General features: G+C 45.0%; 18 non-coding genes across 18 annotated transcripts; all 18 read left to right on the forward strand.

The window, feature by feature from the left end:
- Nucleotides 1-459: 459 nt before the first annotated feature.
- On the forward strand, nucleotides 460-531 carry trnac-gca (transfer RNA cysteine (anticodon GCA)). Its single transcript has one exon. It is a non-coding gene; the product is annotated as a tRNA-Cys (tRNA).
- A 1,503-nt stretch (nucleotides 532-2,034) lies between these two features.
- On the forward strand, nucleotides 2,035-2,106 carry trnac-gca (transfer RNA cysteine (anticodon GCA)). The gene has a single exon. It is a non-coding gene; the product is annotated as a tRNA-Cys (tRNA).
- A 1,519-nt stretch (nucleotides 2,107-3,625) lies between these two features.
- On the forward strand, nucleotides 3,626-3,697 carry trnac-gca (transfer RNA cysteine (anticodon GCA)). The gene has a single exon. It is a non-coding gene; the product is annotated as a tRNA-Cys (tRNA).
- Nucleotides 3,698-5,216: 1,519 nt separating this feature from the next.
- Nucleotides 5,217-5,288, forward strand: trnac-gca (transfer RNA cysteine (anticodon GCA)). Its single transcript has one exon. It is a non-coding gene; the product is annotated as a tRNA-Cys (tRNA).
- A 1,503-nt stretch (nucleotides 5,289-6,791) lies between these two features.
- Nucleotides 6,792-6,863, forward strand: trnac-gca (transfer RNA cysteine (anticodon GCA)). The gene has a single exon. It is a non-coding gene; the product is annotated as a tRNA-Cys (tRNA).
- Nucleotides 6,864-8,382: 1,519 nt separating this feature from the next.
- Nucleotides 8,383-8,454, forward strand: trnac-gca (transfer RNA cysteine (anticodon GCA)). Its single transcript has one exon. It is a non-coding gene; the product is annotated as a tRNA-Cys (tRNA).
- A 1,503-nt stretch (nucleotides 8,455-9,957) lies between these two features.
- Nucleotides 9,958-10,029, forward strand: trnac-gca (transfer RNA cysteine (anticodon GCA)). Its single transcript has one exon. It is a non-coding gene; the product is annotated as a tRNA-Cys (tRNA).
- Nucleotides 10,030-11,548: 1,519 nt separating this feature from the next.
- trnac-gca (transfer RNA cysteine (anticodon GCA)) lies at nucleotides 11,549-11,620 on the forward strand. The gene has a single exon. It is a non-coding gene; the product is annotated as a tRNA-Cys (tRNA).
- Nucleotides 11,621-13,139: 1,519 nt separating this feature from the next.
- trnac-gca (transfer RNA cysteine (anticodon GCA)) lies at nucleotides 13,140-13,211 on the forward strand. The gene has a single exon. It is a non-coding gene; the product is annotated as a tRNA-Cys (tRNA).
- A 1,503-nt stretch (nucleotides 13,212-14,714) lies between these two features.
- trnac-gca (transfer RNA cysteine (anticodon GCA)) lies at nucleotides 14,715-14,786 on the forward strand. The gene has a single exon. It is a non-coding gene; the product is annotated as a tRNA-Cys (tRNA).
- A 1,519-nt stretch (nucleotides 14,787-16,305) lies between these two features.
- On the forward strand, nucleotides 16,306-16,377 carry trnac-gca (transfer RNA cysteine (anticodon GCA)). Its single transcript has one exon. It is a non-coding gene; the product is annotated as a tRNA-Cys (tRNA).
- Nucleotides 16,378-17,896: 1,519 nt separating this feature from the next.
- On the forward strand, nucleotides 17,897-17,968 carry trnac-gca (transfer RNA cysteine (anticodon GCA)). Its single transcript has one exon. It is a non-coding gene; the product is annotated as a tRNA-Cys (tRNA).
- A 1,519-nt stretch (nucleotides 17,969-19,487) lies between these two features.
- trnac-gca (transfer RNA cysteine (anticodon GCA)) lies at nucleotides 19,488-19,559 on the forward strand. Its single transcript has one exon. It is a non-coding gene; the product is annotated as a tRNA-Cys (tRNA).
- Nucleotides 19,560-21,079: 1,520 nt separating this feature from the next.
- trnac-gca (transfer RNA cysteine (anticodon GCA)) lies at nucleotides 21,080-21,151 on the forward strand. Its single transcript has one exon. It is a non-coding gene; the product is annotated as a tRNA-Cys (tRNA).
- A 1,519-nt stretch (nucleotides 21,152-22,670) lies between these two features.
- Nucleotides 22,671-22,742, forward strand: trnay-gua (transfer RNA tyrosine (anticodon GUA)). Its single transcript has one exon. It is a non-coding gene; the product is annotated as a tRNA-Tyr (tRNA).
- Nucleotides 22,743-24,262: 1,520 nt separating this feature from the next.
- trnac-gca (transfer RNA cysteine (anticodon GCA)) lies at nucleotides 24,263-24,334 on the forward strand. The gene has a single exon. It is a non-coding gene; the product is annotated as a tRNA-Cys (tRNA).
- Nucleotides 24,335-25,853: 1,519 nt separating this feature from the next.
- On the forward strand, nucleotides 25,854-25,925 carry trnac-gca (transfer RNA cysteine (anticodon GCA)). The gene has a single exon. It is a non-coding gene; the product is annotated as a tRNA-Cys (tRNA).
- Nucleotides 25,926-27,428: 1,503 nt separating this feature from the next.
- trnac-gca (transfer RNA cysteine (anticodon GCA)) lies at nucleotides 27,429-27,500 on the forward strand. Its single transcript has one exon. It is a non-coding gene; the product is annotated as a tRNA-Cys (tRNA).
- Nucleotides 27,501-27,790: the final 290 nt, after the last annotated feature.

The following is a 27,790-nucleotide window of genomic DNA, read 5'->3' on the forward strand; positions in this document are numbered from 1 at the left end:
TCCCACTCCACTTCCCTTACCCCATAGCCCTGTAGATGTTTCCCCTTCAAGGATTTATCCAATTCCTTTTTGAAAGTTACCATTGAATCTGCTTCCACCACCCTTGCAAACAGTGTATTCCAGACCACAACAACTCGCTGTGTAAAAAAATGTCTCCACATGTTGCCTTTTTTTCCCTTGTCAATCACCGTAAATCTGTGTCCTCTGGTTACTGGCCCTTCTGCCACTAGAAACAGCTTAATTTGCACAATAAAAAACTTCCATGATTTTGAACAGCTGAAAAATAACTCTGCATAAAATTTCTTGCCAATTTTGAAAGAAGGGTGAGGAGTCTCTTTAAAGCAATGGTTAGCTTTATCTAATATTTGTTTGACATGACCCCGTCATCTTCCTATCCCTCATGGTGTCCTGCGCTATGCAACATTTTGATGTGAAGCAGAAAGCTACGAATAGGGCTCTGGCGGTATAGCTCAGTGGTAGAGCATTTGACTGCAGATCAAGAGGTCCTTGGTTCAAATCCAGGTGCCCCCTCGTTACCATTTAGGCTCAATAATTAAAAATCTCTTTCTCCGCAGTTGCTCTGTGTTCATTAACAATAATGCTGCTTCAGAGCCACTTTTCACCAACAGTCAATCCTTGTGGTGATGAAGCTGTAGATTGCATATTTCAGTGATAGAATCAGCGCAAACTGCAGTGAGAAAAGTGAAACAGCAATTTTAGTGTTGGTTTAGGGATAAATGTAACCCAGGACCATGGCTGAGCTCCCTTGACCTTCTTCAAATAATGCCATGAGATCTTTTACACCCACCAGAGCTGACAGACAAGCCTCGGTTGAATGTGTCGCCTGAAAAATGGCCCTTGCAACAAGCCAGCACTTCCCTCAGACCTAAACTGAAGTGTTAGCCTGGATTATGTACTCAAGTCTTTGGAGTGGGGTAGCTTGAACCCACAACATTTTGACTCACTAGTGCGAGTGCTACCACTGAGTTTCAGCTGATGAATAGGGCGAGCAGCCTGAGCAAACATTCTCAGAGCGAGGTCGTGCACCAAGAAAAGTGGGAGATTTTTAAATATTTGCAAAAGTTTCCACTGGCAGTGCACTACCCACCTCTTTTTCCCACAGCAGAATCCTGTCCCCAGATGGGCATTAATCCTGCGCACAGACCAGCGAGACCTTCCCCCATATGTTAATGACCTGGTGCCAGGAATGAGGCCGTGGGCATGGAGCGGGTGAATATCCGGCTGGGCTGCAAATGTGCCCCAATTAAGAGAGGGTGGGGCTTGTGTGTAAATCTCAGGGCATTCTCGGTTGGATCATTCGGTTGCGAAGTTCATGGGACATTGGCTTGTGAGAGGGCTATAGCTCAGTGGTAGAACATTTGACTGCAGATTATAGAAGTTCCTGGTTGATATATAAATATCTCCTCATGAACTCCTATGTTATCACAGAGAACGATAGTTATACCCGCCGTCCGCTACACCATGTCCATAGTTACGATAGAAAGATATAATACTGAAGGAGGCCTTTAGCTCCATTGTGCCTGCACCGTGTGTTTGGCAGAGCTGTTCAATTAATTCCACTCCACTTCCCTTACCCCATAGCCCTGTAGATGTTTCCCCTTCAAGGATTTATCCAATTCCTTTTTGAAAGTTACCATTGAATTTGCTTCCACCACCCTTGCAAACAGTGTATTCCAGACCACAACAACTTGCTGTGTAAAAAAATGTCTCCACATGTTGCCTTTTTTTCCCTTGTCAATCACCTTAAATCTGTGTCCTCTGGTTACTGGCCCTTCTGCCACTAGAAACAGCTTAATTTGCACAATAAAAAACTTCCATGATTTTGAACAGCTGAAAAATAACTCTGCATAAAATTTCTTGCCAATTTTGAAAGAAGGGTGAGGAGTCTCTTTAAAGCAATGGTTAGCTTTATCTAATATTTGTTTGACATGACCCCGTCATCTTCCTATCCCTCATGGTGTCCTGCGCTATGCAACATTTTGATGTGAAGCAGAAAGCTGTCAATAGGGCTCTGGGGGTATAGCTCAGTGGTAGAGCATTTGACTGCAGATCAAGAGGTCCCTGGTTCAAATCCAGGTGCCCCCTCGTTACCATTTAGGCTCAATAATTAAAAATCTCTTTCTCCACAGTTGCTCTGTGTTCATTAACAATAATGCTGCTTCAGAGCTACTTTTCACCAACAGTCAATCCTTGTGGTGATGAAGCTGTCGATTGCTTATTTCGGTGATAGAGTCAGCGCAAACTGCAGTGAGAAAAGTGAAACAGCAATTTTAGTGTTGGTTTAGGGATAAATGTAACCCAGGACCATGGCTGAGCTCCCTTGACCTTCTTCAAATAATGCCATGAGATCTTTTACACCCACCAGAGCTGACAGACAAGCCTCGGTTGAATGTGTCGCCTGAAAAATGGCCCTTGCAACAAGCCAGCACTTCCCTCACACCTAAACTGAAGTGTTAGCCTGGATTATGTACTCAAGTCTTTGGAGTGGGGTAGCTTGAACCCACAATATTTTGACTCACTAGTGCGAGTGCTACCACTGAGCTTCAGCTGATGAATAGGGCGAGCAGCCTGAGCAAACATTCTCAGAGCGAGGTCGTGCACCAAGAAAAGTGGGAGATTTTTAAATATTTGCAAAAGTTTCCACTGGCAGTGCACTACCCACCTCTTTTTCCCACAGCAGAATCCTGTCCCCAGATGGGCATTAATCCTGCGCACAAACCAGCGAGACCTTCCCCCATATGTTAATGACCTGGTGCCAGGAATGAGGCCGTGGGCATGGAGCGGGGCACCTCAGGAGCGGGTGAATATCCGGCTGGGCTGCAAATGTGCCCCAATTAAGAGAGGGTGGGGCTTGTGTGTAAATCTCAGGGCATTCTCGGTTGGATCATTCGGTTGCGAAGTTCATGGGACATTGGCTTGTGAGAGGGCTATAGCTCAGTGGTAGAACATTTGACTGCAGATTATAGAAGTTCCTGGTTGATATATAAATATCTCCTCATGAACTCCTATGTTATCACAGAGAACGATAGTTATACCCGCCGTCCGCTACACCATGTCCATAGTTACGATAAAAAGATATAATACTGAAGGAGGCCTTTAGCTCCATTGTGCCTGCACCGTGTGTTTGGCAGAGCTGTTCAATTAATCCCACTCCACTTCCCTTACCCCATAGCCCTGTAGATGTTTCCCCTTCAAGGATTTATCCAATTCCTTTTTGAAAGTTACCATTGAATCTGCTTCCACCACCCTTGCAAACAGTGTATTCCAGACCACAACAACTTGCTGTGTAAAAAAATGTCTCCACATGTTGCCTTTTTTTCCCTTGTCAATCACCGTAAATCTGTGTCCTCCGGTTACTGGCCCTTCTGCCACTAGAAACAGCTTAATTTGCACAATAAAAAACTTCCATGATTTTGAACAGCTGAAAAATAACTCTGCATAAAATTTCTCGCCAATTTTGAAAGAAGGGTGAGGAGTCTCTTTAAAGCAATGGTTAGCTTTATCTAATATTTGTTTGACATGACCCCGTCATCTTCCTATCCCTCATGGTGTCCTGCGCTATGCAACATTTTGATGTGAAGCAGAAAGCTGCCAATAGGGCTCTGGGGGTATAGCTCAGTGGTAGAGCATTTGACTGCAGATCAAGAGGTCCATGGTTCAAATCCAGGTGCCCCCTCGTTACCATTTAGGCTCAATAATTAAAAATCTCTTTCTCCACAGTTGCTCTGTGTTCATTAACAATAATGCTGCTTCAGAGCTACTTTTCACCAACAGTCAATCCTTGTGGTGATGAAGCTGTAGATTGCTTATTTCGGTGATAGAGTCAGCGCAAACTGCAGTGAGAAAAGTGAAACAGCAATTTTAGTGTTGGTTTAGGGATAAATGGAACCCAGGACCATGGCTGAGCTCCCTTGACCTTCTTCAAATAATGCCATGAGATCTTTTAGTCCCACCAGAGCTGACAGAAAAGCCTCGGTTGAATGTGTCGCCTGAAAAATGGCCCTTGCAACAAGCCAGCACTTCCCTCAGACCTAAACTGAAGTGTTAGCCTGGATTATGTACTCAAGTCTTTGGAGTGGGGTAGCTTGAACCCACAACATTTTGACTCACTAGTGCGAGTGCTACCACTGAGCTTCAGCTGATGAATAGGGCGAGCAGCCTGAGCAAACATTCTCAGAGCGAGGTCGTGCACCAAGAAAAGTGGGAGATTTTTAAATATTTGCAAAAGTTTCCACTGGCAGTGCACTACCCACCTCTTTTTCCCACAGCAGAATCCTGTCCCCAGATGGGCATTAATCCTGCGCACAGACCAGCGAGACCTTCCCCCATATTTTAATGACCTGGTGCCAGGAATGAGGCCGTGGGCATGGAGCGGGGCACCTCAGGAGCGGGTGAATATCCGGCTGGGCTGCAAATGTGCCCCAATTAAGAGAGGGTGGGGCTTGTGTGTAAATCTCAGGGCATTCTCGGTTGGATCATTCGGTTGCGAAGTTCATGGGACATTGGCTTGTGAGAGGGCTATAGCTCAGTGGTAGAACATTTGACTGCAGATTATAGAAGTTTCTGGTTGATATATAAATATCTCCTCATGAACTCCTATGTTATCACAGAGAACGATAGTTATACCCGCCGTCCGCTACACCATGTCCATAGTTACGATAGAAAGATATAATACTGAAGGAGGCCTTTAGCTCCATTGTGCCTGCACCGTGTGTTTGGCAGAGCTGTTCAATTAATCCCACTCCACTTCCCTTACCCCATAGCCCTGTAGATGTTTCCCCTTCAAGGATTTATCCAATTCCTTTTTGAAAGTTACCATTGAATCTGCTTCCACCACCCTTGCAAACAGTGTAACCCAGACCACAACAACTTGCTGTGTAAAAAAATGTCTCCACATGTTGCCTTTTTTTCCCTTGTCAATCACCGTAAATCTGTGTCCTCCGGTTACTGGCCCTTCTGCCACTAGAAACAGCTTAATTTGCACAATAAAAAACTTCCATGATTTTGAACAGCTGAAAAATAACTCTGCATAAAATTTCTCGCCAATTTTGAAAGAAGGGTGAGGAGTCTCTTTAAAGCAATGGTTAGCTTTATCTAATATTTGTTTGACATGACCCCGTCATCTTCCTATCCCTCATGGTGTCCTGCGCTATGCAACATTTTGATGTGAAGCAGAAAGCTGCCAATAGGGCTCTGGGGGTATAGCTCAGTGGTAGAGCATTTGACTGCAGATCAAGAGGTCCCTGGTTCAAATCCAGGTGCCCCCTCGTTACCATTTAGGCTCAATAATTAAAAATCTCTTTCTCCACAGTTGCTCTGTGTTCATTAACAATAATGCTGATTCAGAGCTACTTTTCACCAACAGTCAATCCTTGTGGTGATGAAGCTGTAGATTGCTTATTTCGGTGATAGAGTCAGCGCAAACTGCAGTGAGAAAAGTGAAACAGCAATTTTAGTGTTGGTTTAGGGATAAATGTAACCCAGGACCATGGCTGAGCTCCCTTGACCTTCTTCAAATAATGCCATGAGATCTTTTACACCCACCAGAGCTGACAGACAAGCCTCGGTTGAATGTGTCGCCTGAAAAATGGCCCTTGCAACAAGCCAGCACTTCCCTCACACCTAAACTGAAGTGTTAGCCTGGATTATGTACTCAAGTCTTTGGAGTGGGGTAGCTTGAACCCACAACATTTTGACTCACTAGTGCGAGTGCTACCACTGAGTTTCAGCTGATGAATAGGGCGAGCAGCCTGAGCAAACATTCTCAGAGCGAGGTCGTGCACCAAGAAAAGTGGGAGATTTTTAAATATTTGCAAAAGTTTCCACTGGCAGTGCACTACCCACCTCTTTTTCCCACAGCAGAATCCTGTCCCCAGATGGGCATTAATCCTGCGCACAGACCAGCGAGACCTTCCCCCATATGTTAATGACCTGGTGCCAGGAATGAGGCCGTGGGCATGGAGCGGGTGAATATCCGGCTGGGCTGCAAATGTGCCCCAATTAAGAGAGGGTGGGGCTTGTGTGTAAATCTCAGGGCATTCTCGGTTGGATCATTCGGTTGCGAAGTTCATGGGACATTGGCTTGTGAGAGGGCTATAGCTCAGTGGTAGAACATTTGACTGCAGATTATAGAAGTTCCTGGTTGATATATAAATATCTCCTCATGAACTCCTATGTTATCACAGAGAACGATAGTTATACCCGCCGTCCGCTACACCATGTCCATAGTTACGATAAAAAGATATAATACTGAAGGAGGCCTTTAGCTCCATTGTGCCTGCACCGTGTGTTTGGCAGAGCTGTTCAATTAATCCCACTCCACTTCCCTTACCCCATAGCCCTGTAGATGTTTCCCCTTCAAGGATTTATCCAATTCCTTTTTGAAAGTTACCATTGAATCTGCTTCCACCACCCTTGCAAACAGTGTATTCCAGACCACAACAACTTGCTGTGTAAAAAAATGTCTCCACATGTTGCCTTTTTTTCCCTTGTCAATCACCGTAAATCTGTGTCCTCCGGTTACTGGCCCTTCTGCCACTAGAAACAGCTTAATTTGCACAATAAAAAACTTCCATGATTTTGAACAGCTGAAAAATAACTCTGCATAAAATTTCTCGCCAATTTTGAAAGAAGGGTGAGGAGTCTCTTTAAAGCAATGGTTAGCTTTATCTAATATTTGTTTGACATGACCCCGTCATCTTCCTATCCCTCATGGTGTCCTGCGCTATGCAACATTTTGATGTGAAGCAGAAAGCTGCCAATAGGGCTCTGGGGGTATAGCTCAGTGGTAGAGCATTTGACTGCAGATCAAGAGGTCCATGGTTCAAATCCAGGTGCCCCCTCGTTACCATTTAGGCTCAATAATTAAAAATCTCTTTCTCCACAGTTGCTCTGTGTTCATTAACAATAATGCTGCTTCAGAGCTACTTTTCACCAACAGTCAATCCTTGTGGTGATGAAGCTGTAGATTGCTTATTTCGGTGATAGAGTCAGCGCAAACTGCAGTGAGAAAAGTGAAACAGCAATTTTAGTGTTGGTTTAGGGATAAATGGAACCCAGGACCATGGCTGAGCTCCCTTGACCTTCTTCAAATAATGCCATGAGATCTTTTACTCCCACCAGAGCTGACAGAAAAGCCTCGGTTGAATGTGTCGCCTGAAAAATGGCCCTTGCAACAAGCCAGCACTTCCCTCAGACCTAAACTGAAGTGTTAGCCTGGATTATGTACTCAAGTCTTTGGAGTGGGGTAGCTTGAACCCACAACATTTTGACTCACTAGTGCGAGTGCTACCACTGAGCTTCAGCTGATGAATAGGGCGAGCAGCCTGAGCAAACATTCTCAGAGCGAGGTCGTGCACCAAGAAAAGTGGGAGATTTTTAAATATTTGCAAAAGTTTCCACTGGCAGTGCACTACCCACCTCTTTTTCCCACAGCAGAATCCTGTCCCCAGATGGGCATTAATCCTGCGCACAGACCAGCGAGACCTTCCCCCATATTTTAATGACCTGGTGCCAGGAATGAGGCCGTGGGCATGGAGCGGGGCACCTCAGGAGCGGGTGAATATCCGGCTGGGCTGCAAATGTGCCCCAATTAAGAGAGGGTGGGGCTTGTGTGTAAATCTCAGGGCATTCTCGGTTGGATCATTCGGTTGCGAAGTTCATGGGACATTGGCTTGTGAGAGGGCTATAGCTCAGTGGTAGAACATTTGACTGCAGATTATAGAAGTTCCTGGTTGATATATAAATATCTCCTCATGAACTCCTATGTTATCACAGAGAACGATAGTTATACCCGCCGTCCGCTACACCATGTCCATAGTTACGATAGAAAGATATAATACTGAAGGAGGCCTTTAGCTCCATTGTGCCTGCACCGTGTGTTTGGCAGAGCTGTTCAATTAATCCCACTCCACTTCCCTTACCCCATAGCCCTGTAGATGTTTCCCCTTCAAGGATTTATCCAATTCCTTTTTGAAAGTTACCATTGAATCTGCTTCCACCACCCTTGCAAACAGTGTATTCCAGACCACAACAACTCGCTGTGTAAAAAAATGTCTCCACATGTTGCCTTTTTTTCCCTTGTCAATCACCGTAAATCTGTGTCCTCTGGTTACTGGCCCTTCTGCCACTAGAAACAGCTTAATTTGCACAATAAAAAACTTCCATGATTTTGAACAGCTGAAAAATAACTCTGCATAAAATTTCTTGCCAATTTTGAAAGAAGGGTGAGGAGTCTCTTTAAAGCAATGGTTAGCTTTATCTAATATTTGTTTGACATGACCCCGTCATCTTCCTATCCCTCATGGTGTCCTGCGCTATGCAACATTTTGATGTGAAGCAGAAAGCTACGAATAGGGCTCTGGCGGTATAGCTCAGTGGTAGAGCATTTGACTGCAGATCAAGAGGTCCTTGGTTCAAATCCAGGTGCCCCCTCGTTACCATTTAGGCTCAATAATTAAAAATCTCTTTCTCCGCAGTTGCTCTGTGTTCATTAACAATAATGCTGCTTCAGAGCCACTTTTCACCAACAGTCAATCCTTGTGGTGATGAAGCTGTAGATTGCATATTTCAGTGATAGAATCAGCGCAAACTGCAGTGAGAAAAGTGAAACAGCAATTTTAGTGTTGGTTTAGGGATAAATGTAACCCAGGACCATGGCTGAGCTCCCTTGACCTTCTTCAAATAATGCCATGAGATCTTTTACACCCACCAGAGCTGACAGACAAGCCTCGGTTGAATGTGTCGCCTGAAAAATGGCCCTTGCAACAAGCCAGCACTTCCCTCAGACCTAAACTGAAGTGTTAGCCTGGATTATGTACTCAAGTCTTTGGAGTGGGGTAGCTTGAACCCACAACATTTTGACTCACTAGTGCGAGTGCTACCACTGAGTTTCAGCTGATGAATAGGGCGAGCAGCCTGAGCAAACATTCTCAGAGCGAGGTCGTGCACCAAGAAAAGTGGGAGATTTTTAAATATTTGCAAAAGTTTCCACTGGCAGTGCACTACCCACCTCTTTTTCCCACAGCAGAATCCTGTCCCCAGATGGGCATTAATCCTGCGCACAGACCAGCGAGACCTTCCCCCATATGTTAATGACCTGGTGCCAGGAATGAGGCCGTGGGCATGGAGCGGGTGAATATCCGGCTGGGCTGCAAATGTGCCCCAATTAAGAGAGGGTGGGGCTTGTGTGTAAATCTCAGGGCATTCTCGGTTGGATCATTCGGTTGCGAAGTTCATGGGACATTGGCTTGTGAGAGGGCTATAGCTCAGTGGTAGAACATTTGACTGCAGATTATAGAAGTTCCTGGTTGATATATAAATATCTCCTCATGAACTCCTATGTTATCACAGAGAACGATAGTTATACCCGCCGTCCGCTACACCATGTCCATAGTTACGATAGAAAGATATAATACTGAAGGAGGCCTTTAGCTCCATTGTGCCTGCACCGTGTGTTTGGCAGAGCTGTTCAATTAATTCCACTCCACTTCCCTTACCCCATAGCCCTGTAGATGTTTCCCCTTCAAGGATTTATCCAATTCCTTTTTGAAAGTTACCATTGAATTTGCTTCCACCACCCTTGCAAACAGTGTATTCCAGACCACAACAACTTGCTGTGTAAAAAAATGTCTCCACATGTTGCCTTTTTTTCCCTTGTCAATCACCTTAAATCTGTGTCCTCTGGTTACTGGCCCTTCTGCCACTAGAAACAGCTTAATTTGCACAATAAAAAACTTCCATGATTTTGAACAGCTGAAAAATAACTCTGCATAAAATTTCTTGCCAATTTTGAAAGAAGGGTGAGGAGTCTCTTTAAAGCAATGGTTAGCTTTATCTAATATTTGTTTGACATGACCCCGTCATCTTCCTATCCCTCATGGTGTCCTGCGCTATGCAACATTTTGATGTGAAGCAGAAAGCTGTCAATAGGGCTCTGGGGGTATAGCTCAGTGGTAGAGCATTTGACTGCAGATCAAGAGGTCCCTGGTTCAAATCCAGGTGCCCCCTCGTTACCATTTAGGCTCAATAATTAAAAATCTCTTTCTCCACAGTTGCTCTGTGTTCATTAACAATAATGCTGCTTCAGAGCTACTTTTCACCAACAGTCAATCCTTGTGGTGATGAAGCTGTCGATTGCTTATTTCGGTGATAGAGTCAGCGCAAACTGCAGTGAGAAAAGTGAAACAGCAATTTTAGTGTTGGTTTAGGGATAAATGTAACCCAGGACCATGGCTGAGCTCCCTTGACCTTCTTCAAATAATGCCATGAGATCTTTTACACCCACCAGAGCTGACAGACAAGCCTCGGTTGAATGTGTCGCCTGAAAAATGGCCCTTGCAACAAGCCAGCACTTCCCTCACACCTAAACTGAAGTGTTAGCCTGGATTATGTACTCAAGTCTTTGGAGTGGGGTAGCTTGAACCCACAATATTTTGACTCACTAGTGCGAGTGCTACCACTGAGCTTCAGCTGATGAATAGGGCGAGCAGCCTGAGCAAACATTCTCAGAGCGAGGTCGTGCACCAAGAAAAGTGGGAGATTTTTAAATATTTGCAAAAGTTTCCACTGGCAGTGCACTACCCACCTCTTTTTCCCACAGCAGAATCCTGTCCCCAGATGGGCATTAATCCTGCGCACAAACCAGCGAGACCTTCCCCCATATGTTAATGACCTGGTGCCAGGAATGAGGCCGTGGGCATGGAGCGGGGCACCTCAGGAGCGGGTGAATATCCGGCTGGGCTGCAAATGTGCCCCAATTAAGAGAGGGTGGGGCTTGTGTGTAAATCTCAGGGCATTCTCGGTTGGATCATTCGGTTGCGAAGTTCATGGGACATTGGCTTGTGAGAGGGCTATAGCTCAGTGGTAGAACATTTGACTGCAGATTATAGAAGTTCCTGGTTGATATATAAATATCTCCTCATGAACTCCTATGTTATCACAGAGAACGATAGTTATACCCGCCGTCCGCTACACCATGTCCATAGTTACGATAAAAAGATATAATACTGAAGGAGGCCTTTAGCTCCATTGTGCCTGCACCGTGTGTTTGGCAGAGCTGTTCAATTAATCCCACTCCACTTCCCTTACCCCATAGCCCTGTAGATGTTTCCCCTTCAAGGATTTATCCAATTCCTTTTTGAAAGTTACCATTGAATCTGCTTCCACCACCCTTGCAAACAGTGTATTCCAGACCACAACAACTTGCTGTGTAAAAAAATGTCTCCACATGTTGCCTTTTTTTCCCTTGTCAATCACCGTAAATCTGTGTCCTCCGGTTACTGGCCCTTCTGCCACTAGAAACAGCTTAATTTGCACAATAAAAAACTTCCATGATTTTGAACAGCTGAAAAATAACTCTGCATAAAATTTCTCGCCAATTTTGAAAGAAGGGTGAGGAGTCTCTTTAAAGCAATGGTTAGCTTTATCTAATATTTGTTTGACATGACCCCGTCATCTTCCTATCCCTCATGGTGTCCTGCGCTATGCAACATTTTGATGTGAAGCAGAAAGCTGCCAATAGGGCTCTGGGGGTATAGCTCAGTGGTAGAGCATTTGACTGCAGATCAAGAGGTCCATGGTTCAAATCCAGGTGCCCCCTCGTTACCATTTAGGCTCAATAATTAAAAATCTCTTTCTCCACAGTTGCTCTGTGTTCATTAACAATAATGCTGCTTCAGAGCTACTTTTCACCAACAGTCAATCCTTGTGGTGATGAAGCTGTAGATTGCTTATTTCGGTGATAGAGTCAGCGCAAACTGCAGTGAGAAAAGTGAAACAGCAATTTTAGTGTTGGTTTAGGGATAAATGGAACCCAGGACCATGGCTGAGCTCCCTTGACCTTCTTCAAATAATGCCATGAGATCTTTTAGTCCCACCAGAGCTGACAGAAAAGCCTCGGTTGAATGTGTCGCCTGAAAAATGGCCCTTGCAACAAGCCAGCACTTCCCTCAGACCTAAACTGAAGTGTTAGCCTGGATTATGTACTCAAGTCTTTGGAGTGGGGTAGCTTGAACCCACAACATTTTGACTCACTAGTGCGAGTGCTACCACTGAGCTTCAGCTGATGAATAGGGCGAGCAGCCTGAGCAAACATTCTCAGAGCGAGGTCGTGCACCAAGAAAAGTGGGAGATTTTTAAATATTTGCAAAAGTTTCCACTGGCAGTGCACTACCCACCTCTTTTTCCCACAGCAGAATCCTGTCCCCAGATGGGCATTAATCCTGCGCACAGACCAGCGAGACCTTCCCCCATATTTTAATGACCTGGTGCCAGGAATGAGGCCGTGGGCATGGAGCGGGGCACCTCAGGAGCGGGTGAATATCCGGCTGGGCTGCAAATGTGCCCCAATTAAGAGAGGGTGGGGCTTGTGTGTAAATCTCAGGGCATTCTCGGTTGGATCATTCGGTTGCGAAGTTCATGGGACATTGGCTTGTGAGAGGGCTATAGCTCAGTGGTAGAACATTTGACTGCAGATTATAGAAGTTTCTGGTTGATATATAAATATCTCCTCATGAACTCCTATGTTATCACAGAGAACGATAGTTATACCCGCCGTCCGCTACACCATGTCCATAGTTACGATAGAAAGATATAATACTGAAGGAGGCCTTTAGCTCCATTGTGCCTGCACCGTGTGTTTGGCAGAGCTGTTCAATTAATCCCACTCCACTTCCCTTACCCCATAGCCCTGTAGATGTTTCCCCTTCAAGGATTTATCCAATTCCTTTTTGAAAGTTACCATTGAATCTGCTTCCACCACCCTTGCAAACAGTGTAACCCAGACCACAACAACTTGCTGTGTAAAAAAATGTCTCCACATGTTGCCTTTTTTTCCCTTGTCAATCACCGTAAATCTGTGTCCTCCGGTTACTGGCCCTTCTGCCACTAGAAACAGCTTAATTTGCACAATAAAAAACTTCCATGATTTTGAACAGCTGAAAAATAACTCTGCATAAAATTTCTCGCCAATTTTGAAAGAAGGGTGAGGAGTCTCTTTAAAGCAATGGTTAGCTTTATCTAATATTTGTTTGACATGACCCCGTCATCTTCCTATCCCTCATGGTGTCCTGCGCTATGCAACATTTTGATGTGAAGCAGAAAGCTGCCAATAGGGCTCTGGGGGTATAGCTCAGTGGTAGAGCATTTGACTGCAGATCAAGAGGTCCCTGGTTCAAATCCAGGTGCCCCCTCGTTACCATTTAGGCTCAATAATTAAAAATCTCTTTCTCCACAGTTGCTCTGTGTTCATTAACAATAATGCTGATTCAGAGCTACTTTTCACCAACAGTCAATCCTTGTGGTGATGAAGCTGTAGATTGCTTATTTCGGTGATAGAGTCAGCGCAAACTGCAGTGAGAAAAGTGAAACAGCAATTTTAGTGTTGGTTTAGGGATAAATGTAACCCAGGACCATGGCTGAGCTCCCTTGACCTTCTTCAAATAATGCCATGAGATCTTTTACACCCACCAGAGCTGACAGACAAGCCTCGGTTGAATGTGTCGCCTGAAAAATGGCCCTTGCAACAAGCCAGCACTTCCCTCACACCTAAACTGAAGTGTTAGCCTGGATTATGTACTCAAGTCTTTGGAGTGGGGTAGCTTGAACCCACAACATTTTGACTCACTAGTGCGAGTGCTACCACTGAGTTTCAGCTGATGAATAGGGCGAGCAGCCTGAGCAAACATTCTCAGAGCGAGGTCGTGCACCAAGAAAAGTGGGAGATTTTTAAATATTTGCAAAAGTTTCCACTGGCAGTGCACTACCCACCTCTTTTTCCCACAGCAGAATCCTGTCCCCAGATGGGCATTAATCCTGCGCACAGACCAGCGAGACCTTCCCCCATATGTTAATGACCTGGTGCCAGGAATGAGGCCGTGGGCATGGAGCGGGTGAATATCCGGCTGGGCTGCAAATGTGCCCCAATTAAGAGAGGGTGGGGCTTGTGTGTAAATCTCAGGGCATTCTCGGTTGGATCATTCGGTTGCGAAGTTCATGGGACATTGGCTTGTGAGAGGGCTATAGCTCAGTGGTAGAACATTTGACTGCAGATTATAGAAGTTCCTGGTTGATATATAAATATCTCCTCATGAACTCCTATGTTATCACAGAGAACGATAGTTATACCCGCCGTCCGCTACACCATGTCCATAGTTACGATAAAAAGATATAATACTGAAGGAGGCCTTTAGCTCCATTGTGCCTGCACCGTGTGTTTGGCAGAGCTGTTCAATTAATCCCACTCCACTTCCCTTACCCCATAGCCCTGTAGATGTTTCCCCTTCAAGGATTTATCCAATTCCTTTTTGAAAGTTACCATTGAATCTGCTTCCACCACCCTTGCAAACAGTGTATTCCAGACCACAACAACTTGCTGTGTAAAAAAATGTCTCCACATGTTGCCTTTTTTTCCCTTGTCAATCACCGTAAATCTGTGTCCTCCGGTTACTGGCCCTTCTGCCACTAGAAACAGCTTAATTTGCACAATAAAAAACTTCCATGATTTTGAACAGCTGAAAAATAACTCTGCATAAAATTTCTCGCCAATTTTGAAAGAAGGGTGAGGAGTCTCTTTAAAGCAATGGTTAGCTTTATCTAATATTTGTTTGACATGACCCCGTCATCTTCCTATCCCTCATGGTGTCCTGCGCTATGCAACATTTTGATGTGAAGCAGAAAGCTGCCAATAGGGCTCTGGGGGTATAGCTCAGTGGTAGAGCATTTGACTGCAGATCAAGAGGTCCATGGTTCAAATCCAGGTGCCCCCTCGTTACCATTTAGGCTCAATAATTAAAAATCTCTTTCTCCACAGTTGCTCTGTGTTCATTAACAATAATGCTGCTTCAGAGCTACTTTTCACCAACAGTCAATCCTTGTGGTGATGAAGCTGTAGATTGCTTATTTCGGTGATAGAGTCAGCGCAAACTGCAGTGAGAAAAGTGAAACAGCAATTTTAGTGTTGGTTTAGGGATAAATGGAACCCAGGACCATGGCTGAGCTCCCTTGACCTTCTTCAAATAATGCCATGAGATCTTTTAGTCCCACCAGAGCTGACAGAAAAGCCTCGGTTGAATGTGTCGCCTGAAAAATGGCCCTTGCAACAAGCCAGCACTTCCCTCAGACCTAAACTGAAGTGTTAGCCTGGATTATGTACTCAAGTCTTTGGAGTGGGGTAGCTTGAACCCACAACATTTTGACTCACTAGTGCGAGTGCTACCACTGAGCTTCAGCTGATGAATAGGGCGAGCAGCCTGAGCAAACATTCTCAGAGCGAGGTCGTGCACCAAGAAAAGTGGGAGATTTTTAAATATTTGCAAAAGTTTCCACTGGCAGTGCACTACCCACCTCTTTTTCCCACAGCAGAATCCTGTCCCCAGATGGGCATTAATCCTGCGCACAGACCAGCGAGACCTTCCCCCATATTTTAATGACCTGGTGCCAGGAATGAGGCCGTGGGCATGGAGCGGGGCACCTCAGGAGCGGGTGAATATCCGGCTGGGCTGCAAATGTGCCCCAATTAAGAGAGGGTGGGGCTTGTGTGTAAATCTCAGGGCATTCTCGGTTGGATCATTCGGTTGCGAAGTTCATGGGACATTGGCTTGTGAGAGGGCTATAGCTCAGTGGTAGAACATTTGACTGCAGATTATAGAAGTTCCTGGTTGATATATAAATATCTCCTCATGAACTCCTATGTTATCACAGAGAACGATAGTTATACCCGCCGTCCGCTACACCATGTCCATAGTTACGATAGAAAGATATAATACTGAAGGAGGCCTTTAGCTCCATTGTGCCTGCACCGTGTGTTTGGCAGAGCTGTTCAATTAATCCCACTCCACTTCCCTTACCCCATAGCCCTGTAGATGTTTCCCCTTCAAGGATTTATCCAATTCCTTTTTGAAAGTTACCATTGAATCTGCTTCCACCACCCTTGCAAACAGTGTATTCCAGACCACAACAACTTGCTGTGTAAAAAAATGTCTCCACATGTTGCCTTTTTTTCCCTTGTCAATCACCGTAAATCTGTGTCCTCCGGTTACTGGCCCTTCTGCCACTAGAAACAGCTTAATTTGCACAATAAAAAACTTCCATGATTTTGAACAGTTGAAAAATAACTCTGCATAAAATTTCTCGCCAATTTTGAAAGAAGGGTGAGGAGTCTCTTTAAAGCAATGGTTAGCTTTATCTAATATTTGTTTGACATGACCCCGTCATCTTCCTATCCCTCATGGTGTCCTGCGCTATGCAACATTTTGATGTGAAGCAGAAAGCTGCCAATAGGGCTCTGGGGGTATAGCTCAGTGGTAGAGCATTTGACTGCAGATCAAGAGGTCCCTGGTTCAAATGCAGGTGCACCCTCGTTACCATTTAGGCTCAATAATTAAAAATCTCTTTCTCCACAGTTGCTCTGTGTTCATTAACAATAATGCTGCTTCAGAGCTACTTTTCACCAACAGTCAATCCTTGTGGTGATGAAGCTGTAGATTGCTTATTTCGGTGATAGAGTCAGCGCAAACTGCAGTGAGAAAAGTGAAACAGCAATTTTAGTGTTGGTTTAGGGATAAATGGAACCCAGGACCATGGCTGAGCTCCCTTGACCTTCTTCAAATAATGCCATGAGATCTTTTACTCCCACCAGAGCTGACAGAAAAGCCTCGGTTGAATGTGTCGCCTGAAAAATGGCCCTTGCAACAAGCCAGCACTTCCCTCAGACCTAAACTGAAGTGTTAGCCTGGATTATGTACTCAAGTCTTTGGAGTGGGGTAGCTTGAACCCACAACATTTTGACTCACTAGTGCGAGTGCTACCACTGAGCTTCAGCTGATGAATAGGGCGAGCAGCCTGAGCAAACATTCTCAGAGCGAGGTCGTGCACCAAGAAAAGTGGGAGATTTTTAAATATTTGCAAAAGTTTCCACTGGCAGTGCACTACCCACCTCTTTTTCCCACAGCAGAATCCTGTCCCCAGATGGGCATTAATCCTGCGCACAGACCAGCGAGACCTTCCCCCATATTTTAATGACCTGGTGCCAGGAATGAGGCCGTGGGCATGGAGCGGGGCACCTCAGGAGCGGGTGAATATCCGGCTGGGCTGCAAATGTGCCCCAATTAAGAGAGGGTGGGGCTTGTGTGTAAATCTCAGGGCATTCTCGGTTGGATCATTCGGTTGCGAAGTTCATGGGACATTGGCTTGTGAGAGGGCTATAGCTCAGTGGTAGAACATTTGACTGCAGATTATAGAAGTTCCTGGTTGATATATAAATATCTCCTCATGAACTCCTATGTTATCACAGAGAACGATAGTTATACCCGCCGTCCGCTACACCATGTCCATAGTTACGATAGAAAGATATAATACTGAAGGAGGCCTTTAGCTCCATTGTGCCTGCACCGTGTGTTTGGCAGAGCTGTTCAATTAATCCCACTCCACTTCCCTTACCGCATAGCCCTGTAGATGTTTCCCCTTCAAGGGTTTATCCAATTCCTTTTTGAAAGTTACCATTGAATCTGCTTCCACCACCCTTGCAAACAGTGTATTCCAGACCACAACAACTTGCTGTGTAAAAAAATGTCTCCACATGTTGCCTTTTTTTCCCTTGTCAATCACCGTAAATCTGTGTCCTCCGGTTACTGGCCCTTCTGCCACTAGAAACAGCTTAATTTGCACAATAAAAAACTTCCATGATTTTGAACAGCTGAAAAATAACTCTGCATAAAATTTCTTGCCAATTTTGAAAGAAGGGTGAGGAGTCTCTTTAAAGCAATGGTTAGCTTTATCTAATATTTGTTTGACATGACCCCGTCATCTTCCTATCCCTCATGGTGTCCTGTGCTATGCAACATTTTGATGTGAAGCAGAAAGCTGCCAATAGGGCTCTGGGGGTATAGCTCAGTGGTAGAGCATTTGACTGCAGATCAAGAGGTCCCTGGTTCAAATCCAGGTGCCCCCTCGTTACCATTTAGGCTCAATAATTAAAAATCTCTTTCTCCACAGTTGCTCTGTGTTCATTAACAATAATGCTGCTTCAGAGCTACTTTTCACCAACAGTCAATCCTTGTGGTGATGAAGCTGTAGATTGCTTATTTCGGTGATAGAGTCAGCGCAAACTGCAGTGAGAAAAGTGAAACAGCAATTTTAGTGTTGGTTTAGGGATAAATGGAACCCAGGACCATGGCTGAGCTCCCTTGACCTTCTTCAAATAATGCCATGAGATCTTTTACTCCCACCAGAGCTGACAGAAAAGCCTCGGTTGAATGTGTCGCCTGAAAAATGGCCCTTGCAACAAGCCAGCACTTCCCTCAGACCTAAACTGAAGTGTTAGCCTGGATTATGTACTCAAGTCTTTGGAGTGGGGTAGCTTGAACCCACAACATTTTGACTCACTAGTGCGAGTGCTACCACTGAGCTTCAGCTGATGAATAGGGCGAGCAGCCTGAGCAAACATTCTCAGAGCGAGGTCGTGCACCAAGAAAAGTGGGAGATTTTTAAATATTTGCAAAAGTTTCCACTGGCAGTGCACTACCCACCTCTTTTTCCCACAGCAGAATCCTGTCCCCAGATGGGCATTAATCCTGCGCACAGACCAGCGAGACCTTCCCCCATATTTTAATGACCTGGTGCCAGGAATGAGGCCGTGGGCATGGAGCGGGGCACCTCAGGAGCGGGTGAATATCCGGCTGGGCTGCAAATGTGCCCCAATTAAGAGAGGGTGGGGCTTGTGTGTAAATCTCAGGGCATTCTCGGTTGGATCATTCGGTTGCGAAGTTCATGGGACATTGGCTTGTGAGAGGGCTATAGCTCAGTGGTAGAACATTTGACTGCAGATTATAGAAGTTCCTGGTTGATATATAAATATCTCCTCATGAACTCCTATGTTATCACAGAGAACGATAGTTATACCCGCCGTCCGCTACACCATGTCCATAGTTACGATAGAAAGATATAATACTGAAGGAGGCCTTTAGCTCCATTGTGCCTGCACCGTGTGTTTGGCAGAGCTGTTCAATTAATCCCACTCCACTTCCCTTACCCCATAGCCCTGTAGATGTTTCCCCTTCAAGGATTTATCCAATTCCTTTTTGAAAGTTACCATTGAATCTGCTTCCACCACCCTTGCAAACAGTGTATTCCAGACCACAACAACTTGCTGTGTAAAAAAATGTCTCCACATGTTGCCTTTTTTTCCCTTGTCAATCACCGTAAATCTGTGTCCTCCGGTTACTGGCCCTTCTGCCACTAGAAACAGCTTAATTTGCACAATAAAAAACTTCCATGATTTTGAACAGCTGAAAAATAACTCTGCATAAAATTTCTCGCCAATTTTGAAAGAAGGGTGAGGAGTCTCTTTAAAGCAATGGTTAGCTTTATCTAATATTTGTTTGACATGACCCCGTCATCTTCCTATCCCTCATGGTGTCCTGCGCTATGCAACATTTTGATGTGAAGCAGAAAGCTGCCAATAGGGCTCTGGGGGTATAGCTCAGTGGTAGAGCATTTGACTGCAGATCAAGCGGTCCCTGGTTCAAATCCAGGTGCCCCCTCGTTACCATTTAGGCTCAATAATTAAAAATCTCTTTCTCCACAGTTGCTCTGTGTTCATTAACAATAATGCTGCTTCAGAGCCACTTTTCACCAACAGTCAATCCTTGATGGTGATGAAGCTGTAGATTGCTTTTTTCGGTGATAGAGTCAGCGCAAACTGCAGTGAGAAAAGTGAAACAGCAATTTTAGTGTTGGTTTAGGGATAAATGTAACCCAGGACCATGGCTGAGCTCCCTTGACCTTCTTCAAATAATGCCATGAGATCTTTTACACCCACCAGAGCTGACAGACAAGCCTCGGTTGAATGTGTCGCCTGAAAAATGGCCCTTGCAACAAGCCAGCACTTCCCTCAGACCTAAACTGAAGTGTTAGCCTGGATTATGTACTCAAGTCTTTGGAGTGGGGTAGCTTGAACCCACAACATTTTGACTCACTAGTGCGAGTGCTACCACTGAGCTTCAGCTGATGAATAGGGCGAGCAGCCTGAGCAAACATTCTCAGAGCGAGGTCGTGCACCAAGAAAAGTGGGAGATTTTTAAATATTTGCAAAAGTTTCCACTGGCAGTGCACTACCCACCTCTTTTTCCCACAGCAGAATCCTGTCCCCAGATGGGCATTAATCCTGCGCACAGACCAGCGAGACCTTCCCCCATATTTTAATGACCTGGTGCCAGGAATGAGGCCGTGGGCATGGAGCGGGGCACCTCAGGAGCGGGTGAATATCCGGCTGGGCTGCAAATGTGCCCCAATTAAGAGAGGGTGGGGCTTGTGTGTAAATCTCAGGGCATTCTCGGTTGGATCATTCGGTTGCGAAGTTCATGGGACATTGGCTTGTGAGAGGGCTATAGCTCAGTGGTAGAACATTTGACTGCAGATTATAGAAGTTCCTGGTTGATATATAAATATCTCCTCATGAACTCCTATGTTATCACAGAGAACGATAGTTATACCCGCCGTCCGCTACACCATGTCCATAGTTACGATAGAAAGATATAATACTGAAGGAGGCCTTTAGCTCCATTGTGCCTGCACCGTGTGTTTGGCAGAGCTGTTCAATTAATCCCACTCCACTTCCCTTACCGCATAGCCCTGTAGATGTTTCCCCTTCAAGGGTTTATCCAATTCCTTTTTGAAAGTTACCATTGAATCTGCTTCCACCACCCTTGCAAACAGTGTATTCCAGACCACAACAACTTGCTGTGTAAAAAAATGTCTCCACATGTTGCCTTTTTTTCCCTTGTCAATCACCGTAAATCTGTGTCCTCCGGTTACTGGCCCTTCTGCCACTAGAAACAGCTTAATTTGCACAATAAAAAACTTCCATGATTTTGAACAGCTGAAAAATAACTCTGCATAAAATTTCTTGCCAATTTTGAAAGAAGGGTGAGGAGTCTCTTTAAAGCAATGGTTAGCTTTATCTAATATTTGTTTGACATGACCCCGTCATCTTCCTATCCCTCATGGTGTCCTGTGCTATGCAACATTTTGATGTGAAGCAGAAAGCTGCCAATAGGGCTCTGGGGGTATAGCTCAGTGGTAGAGCATTTGACTGCAGATCAAGAGGTCCCTGGTTCAAATCCAGGTGCCCCCTCGTTACCATTTAGGCTCAATAATTAAAAATCTCTTTCTCCACAGTTGCTCTGTGTTCATTAACAATAATGCTGCTTCAGAGCTACTTTTCACCAACAGTCAATCCTTGTGGTGATGAAGCTGTAGATTGCTTATTTCGGTGATAGAGTCAGCGCAAACTGCAGTGAGAAAAGTGAAACAGCAATTTTAGTGTTGGTTTAGGGATAAATGGAACCCAGGACCATGGCTGAGCTCCCTTGACCTTCTTCAAATAATGCCATGAGATCTTTTACTCCCACCAGAGCTGACAGAAAAGCCTCGGTTGAATGTGTCGCCTGAAAAATGGCCCTTGCAACAAGCCAGCACTTCCCTCAGACCTAAACTGAAGTGTTAGCCTGGATTATGTACTCAAGTCTTTGGAGTGGGGTAGCTTGAACCCACAACATTTTGACTCACTAGTGCGAGTGCTACCACTGAGCTTCAGCTGATGAATAGGGCGAGCAGCCTGAGCAAACATTCTCAGAGCGAGGTCGTGCACCAAGAAAAGTGGGAGATTTTTAAATATTTGCAAAAGTTTCCACTGGCAGTGCACTACCCACCTCTTTTTCCCACAGCAGAATCCTGTCCCCAGATGGGCATTAATCCTGCGCACAGACCAGCGAGACCTTCCCCCATATTTTAATGACCTGGTGCCAGGAATGAGGCCGTGGGCATGGAGCGGGGCACCTCAGGAGCGGGTGAATATCCGGCTGGGCTGCAAATGTGCCCCAATTAAGAGAGGGTGGGGCTTGTGTGTAAATCTCAGGGCATTCTCGGTTGGATCATTCGGTTGCGAAGTTCATGGGACATTGGCTTGTGAGAGGGCTATAGCTCAGTGGTAGAACATTTGACTGCAGATTATAGAAGTTCCTGGTTGATATATAAATATCTCCTCATGAACTCCTATGTTATCACAGAGAACGATAGTTATACCCGCCGTCCGCTACACCATGTCCATAGTTACGATAGAAAGATATAATACTGAAGGAGGCCTTTAGCTCCATTGTGCCTGCACCGTGTGTTTGGCAGAGCTGTTCAATTAATCCCACTCCACTTCCCTTACCCCATAGCCCTGTAGATGTTTCCCCTTCAAGGATTTATCCAATTCCTTTTTGAAAGTTACCATTGAATCTGCTTCCACCACCCTTGCAAACAGTGTATTCCAGACCACAACAACTTGCTGTGTAAAAAAATGTCTCCACATGTTGCCTTTTTTTCCCTTGTCAATCACCGTAAATCTGTGTCCTCCGGTTACTGGCCCTTCTGCCACTAGAAACAGCTTAATTTGCACAATAAAAAACTTCCATGATTTTGAACAGCTGAAAAATAACTCTGCATAAAATTTCTCGCCAATTTTGAAAGAAGGGTGAGGAGTCTCTTTAAAGCAATGGTTAGCTTTATCTAATATTTGTTTGACATGACCCCGTCATCTTCCTATCCCTCATGGTGTCCTGCGCTATGCAACATTTTGATGTGAAGCAGAAAGCTGCCAATAGGGCTCTGGGGGTATAGCTCAGTGGTAGAGCATTTGACTGTAGATCAAGCGGTCCCTGGTTCAAATCCAGGTGCCCCCTCGTTACCATTTAGGCTCAATAATTAAAAATCTCTTTCTCCACAGTTGCTCTGTGTTCATTAACAATAATGCTGCTTCAGAGCCACTTTTCACCAACAGTCAATCCTTGATGGTGATGAAGCTGTAGATTGCTTTTTTCGGTGATAGAGTCAGCGCAAACTGCAGTGAGAAAAGTGAAACAGCAATTTTAGTGTTGGTTTAGGGATAAATGTAACCCAGGACCATGGCTGAGCTCCCTTGACCTTCTTCAAATAATGCCATGAGATCTTTTACACCCACCAGAGCTGACAGACAAGCCTCGGTTGAATGTGTCGCCTGAAAAATGGCCCTTGCAACAAGCCAGCACTTCCCTCAGACCTAAACTGAAGTGTTAGCCTGGATTATGTACTCAAGTCTTTGGAGTGGGGTAGCTTGAACCCACAACATTTTGACTCACTAGTGCGAGTGCTACCACTGAGCTTCAGCTGATGAATAGGGCGAGCAGCCTGAGCAAACATTCTCAGAGCGAGGTCGTGCACCAAGAAAAGTGGGAGATTTTTAAATATTTGCAAAAGTTTCCACTGGCAGTGCACTACCCACCTCTTTTTCCCACAGCAGAATCCTGTCCCCAGATGGGCATTAATCCTGCGCACAGACCAGCGAGACCTTCCCCCATATTTTAATGACCTGGTGCCAGGAATGAGGCCGTGGGCATGGAGCGGGGCACCTCAGGAGCGGGTGAATATCCGGCTGGGCTGCAAATGTGCCCCAATTAAGAGAGGGTGGGGCTTGTGTGTAAATCTCAGGGCATTCTCGGTTGGATCATTCGGTTGCGAAGTTCATGGGACATTGGCTTGTGAGAGGGCTATAGCTCAGTGGTAGAACATTTGACTGCAGATTATAGAAGTTCCTGGTTGATATATAAATATCTCCTCATGAACTCCTATGTTATCACAGAGAACGATAGTTATACCCGCCGTCCGCTACACCATGTCCATAGTTACGATAGAAAGATATAATACTGAAGGAGGCCTTTAGCTCCATTGTGCCTGCACCGTGTGTTTGGCAGAGCTGTTCAATTAATCCCACTCCACTTCCCTTACCGCATAGCCCTGTAGATGTTTCCCCTTCAAGGATTTATCCAATTCCTTTTTGAAAGTTACCATTGAATCTGCTTCCACCACCCTTGCAAACAGTGTATTCCAGACCACAACAACTTGCTGTGTAAAAAAATGTCTCCACATGTTGCCTTTTTTTCCCTTGTCAATCACCGTAAATCTGTGTCCTCCGGTTACTGGCCCTTCTGCCACTAGAAACAGCTTAATTTGCACAATAAAAAACTTCCATGATTTTGAACAGCTGAAAAATAACTCTGCATAAAATTTCTTGCCAATTTTGAAAGAAGGGTGAGGAGTCTCTTTAAAGCAATGGTTAGCTTTATCTAATATTTGTTTGACATGACCCCGTCATCTTCCTATCCCTCATGGTGTCCTGCGCTATGCAACATTTTGATGTGAAGCAGAAAGCTGCCAATAGGGCTCTGGGGGTATAGCTCAGTGGTAGAGCATTTGACTGCAGATCAAGAGGTCCCTGGTTCAAATCCAGGTGCCCCCTCGTTACCATTTAGGCTCAATAATTAAAAATCTCTTTCTCCACAGTTGCTCTGTGTTCATTAACAATAATGCTGCTTCAGAGCTACTTTTCACCAACAGTCAATCCTTGTGGTGATGAAGCTGTAGATTGCTTATTTCGGTGATAGAGTCAGTGCAAACTGCAGTGAGAAAAGTGAAACAGCAATTTTAGTTTTGGTTTAGGGATAAATGTAACCCAGGACCATGGCTGAGCTCCCTTGACCTTCTTCAAATAATGCCATGAGATCTTTTACACCCACCAGAGCTGACAGACAAGCCTCGGTTGAATGTGTCGCCTGAAAAATGGCCCTTGCAACAAGCCAGCACTTCCCTCAGACCTAAACTGAAGTGTTAGCCTGGATTATGTACTCAAGTCTTTGGAGTGGGGTAGCTTGAACCCACAACATTTTGACTCACTAGTGCGAGTGCTACCACTGAGCTTCAGCTGATGAATAGGGCGAGCAGCCTGAGCAAACATTCTCAGAGCGAGGTCGTGCACCAAGAAAAGTGGGAGATTTTTAAATATTTGCAAAAGTTTCCACTGGCAGTGCACTACCCACCTCTTTTTCCCACAGCAGAATCCTGTCCCCAGATGGGCATTAATCCTGCGCACAGACCAGCGAGACCTTCCCCCATATTTTAATGACCTGGTGCCAGGAATGAGGCCGTGGGCATGGAGCGGGGCACCTCAGGAGCGGGTGAATATCCGGCTGGGCTGCAAATGTGCCCCAATTAAGAGAGGGTGGGGCTTGTGTGTAAATCTCAGGGCATTCTCGGTTGGATCATTCGGTTGCGAAGTTCATGGGACATTGGCTTGTGAGAGGGCTATAGCTCAGTGGTAGAACATTTGACTGCAGATTATAGAAGTTCCTGGTTGATATATAAATATCTCCTCATGAACTCCTATGTTATCACAGAGAACGATAGTTATACCCGCCGTCCGCTACACCATGTCCATAGTTACGATAGAAAGATATAATACTGAAGGAGGCCTTTAGCTCCATTGTGCCTGCACCGTGTGTTTGGCAGAGCTGTTCAATTAATCCCACTCCACTTCCCTTACCCCATAGCCCTGTAGATGTTTCCCCTTCAAGGATTTATCCAATTCCTTTTTGAAAGTTACCATTGAATCTGCTTCCACCACCCTTGCAAACAGTGTATTCCAGACCACAACAACTCGCTGTGTAAAAAAATGTCTCCACATGTTGCCTTTTTTTCCCTTGTCAATCACCGTAAATCTGTGTCCTCTGGTTACTGGCCCTTCTGCCACTAGAAACAGCTTAATTTGCACAATAAAAAACTTCCATGATTTTGAACAGCTGAAAAATAACTCTGCATAAAATTTCTTGCCAATTTTGAAAGAAGGGTGAGGAGTCTCTTTAAAGCAATGGTTAGCTTTATCTAATATTTGTTTGACATGACCCCGTCATCTTCCTATCCCTCATGGTGTCCTGCGCTATGCAACATTTTGATGTGAAGCAGAAAGCTGCGAATAGGGCTCTGGGGGTATAGCTCAGTGGTAGAGCATTTGACTGCAGATCAAGAGGTCCTTGGTTCAAATCCAGGTGCCCCCTCGTTACCATTTAGGCTCAATAATTAAAAATCTCTTTCTCCACAGTTGCTCTGTGTTCATTAACAATAATGCTGCTTCAGAGCCACTTTTCACCAACAGTCAATCCTTGTGGTGATGAAGCTGTAGATTGCATATTTCAGTGATAGAATCAGCGCAAACTGCAGTGAGAAAAGTGAAACAGCAATTTTAGTGTTGGTTTAGGGATAAATGTAACCCAGGACCATGGCTGAGCTCCCTTGACCTTCTTCAAATAATGCCATGAGATCTTTTACACCCACCAGAGCTGACAGACAAGCCTCGGTTGAATGTGTCGCCTGAAAAATGGCCCTTGCAACAAGCCAGCACTTCCCTCAGACCTAAACTGAAGTGTTAGCCTGGATTATGTACTCAAGTCTTTGGAGTGGGGTAGCTTGAACCCACAACATTTTGACTCACTAGTGCGAGTGCTACCACTGAGTTTCAGCTGATGAATAGGGCGAGCAGCCTGAGCAAACATTCTCAGAGCGAGGTCGTGCACCAAGAAAAGTGGGAGATTTTTAAATATTTGCAAAAGTTTCCACTGGCAGTGCACTACCCACCTCTTTTTCCCACAGCAGAATCCTGTCCCCAGATGGGCATTAATCCTGCGCACAGACCAGCGAGACCTTCCCCCATATGTTAATGACCTGGTGCCAGGAATGAGGCCGTGGGCATGGAGCGGGTGAATATCCGGCTGGGCTGCAAATGTGCCCCAATTAAGAGAGGGTGGGGCTTGTGTGTAAATCTCAGGGCATTCTCGGTTGGATCATTCGGTTGCGAAGTTCATGGGACATTGGCTTGTGAGAGGGCTATAGCTCAGTGGTAGAACATTTGACTGCAGATTATAGAAGTTCCTGGTTGATATATAAATATCTCCTCATGAACTCCTATGTTATCACAGAGAACGATAGTTATACCCGCCGTCCGCTACACCATGTCCATAGTTACGATAGAAAGATATAATACTGAAGGAGGCCTTTAGCTCCATTGTGCCTGCACCGTGTGTTTGGCAGAGCTGTTCAATTAATTCCACTCCACTTCCCTTACCCCATAGCCCTGTAGATGTTTCCCCTTCAAGGATTTATCCAATTCCTTTTTGAAAGTTACCATTGAATTTGCTTCCACCACCCTTGCAAACAGTGTATTCCAGACCACAACAACTTGCTGTGTAAAAAAATGTCTCCACATGTTGCCTTTTTTTCCCTTGTCAATCACCGTAAATCTGTGTCCTCTGGTTACTGGCCCTTCTGCCACTAGAAACAGCTTAATTTGCACAATAAAAAACTTCCATGATTTTGAACAGCTGAAAAATAACTCTGCATAAAATTTCTTGCCAATTTTGAAAGAAGGGTGAGGAGTCTCTTTAAAGCAATGGTTAGCTTTATCTAATATTTGTTTGACATGACCCCGTCATCTTCCTATCCCTCATGGTGTCCTGCGCTATGCAACATTTTGATGTGAAGCAGAAAGCTGCCAATAGGGCTCTGGGGGTATAGCTCAGTGGTAGAGCATTTGACTGCAGATCAAGAGGTTCCTGGTTCAAATCCAGGTGCCCCCTCGTTACCATTTAGGCTCAATAATTAAAAATCTCTTTCTCCACAATTGCTCTGTGTTTATTAACAATAATGCTGCTTCAGAGCTACTTTTCACCAACAGTCAATCCTTGTGGTGATGAAGCTGTAGATTGCTTATTTCGGTGATAGAGTCAGTGCAAACTGCAGTGAGAAAAGTGAAACAGCAATTTTTGTGTTGGTTTAGGGATAAATGTAACCCAGGACCATGGCTGAGCTCCCTTGACCTTCTTCAAATAATGCCATGAGATCTTTTACACCCACCAGAGCTGACAGA

The sequence above is a fragment of the Somniosus microcephalus genome, chromosome 24 (assembly GCF_052327205.1).
Source record: "Somniosus microcephalus isolate GS21.2 chromosome 24, FLI_Smic_1.0, whole genome shotgun sequence".
NCBI lineage: Eukaryota > Metazoa > Chordata > Chondrichthyes > Squaliformes > Somniosidae > Somniosus > Somniosus microcephalus.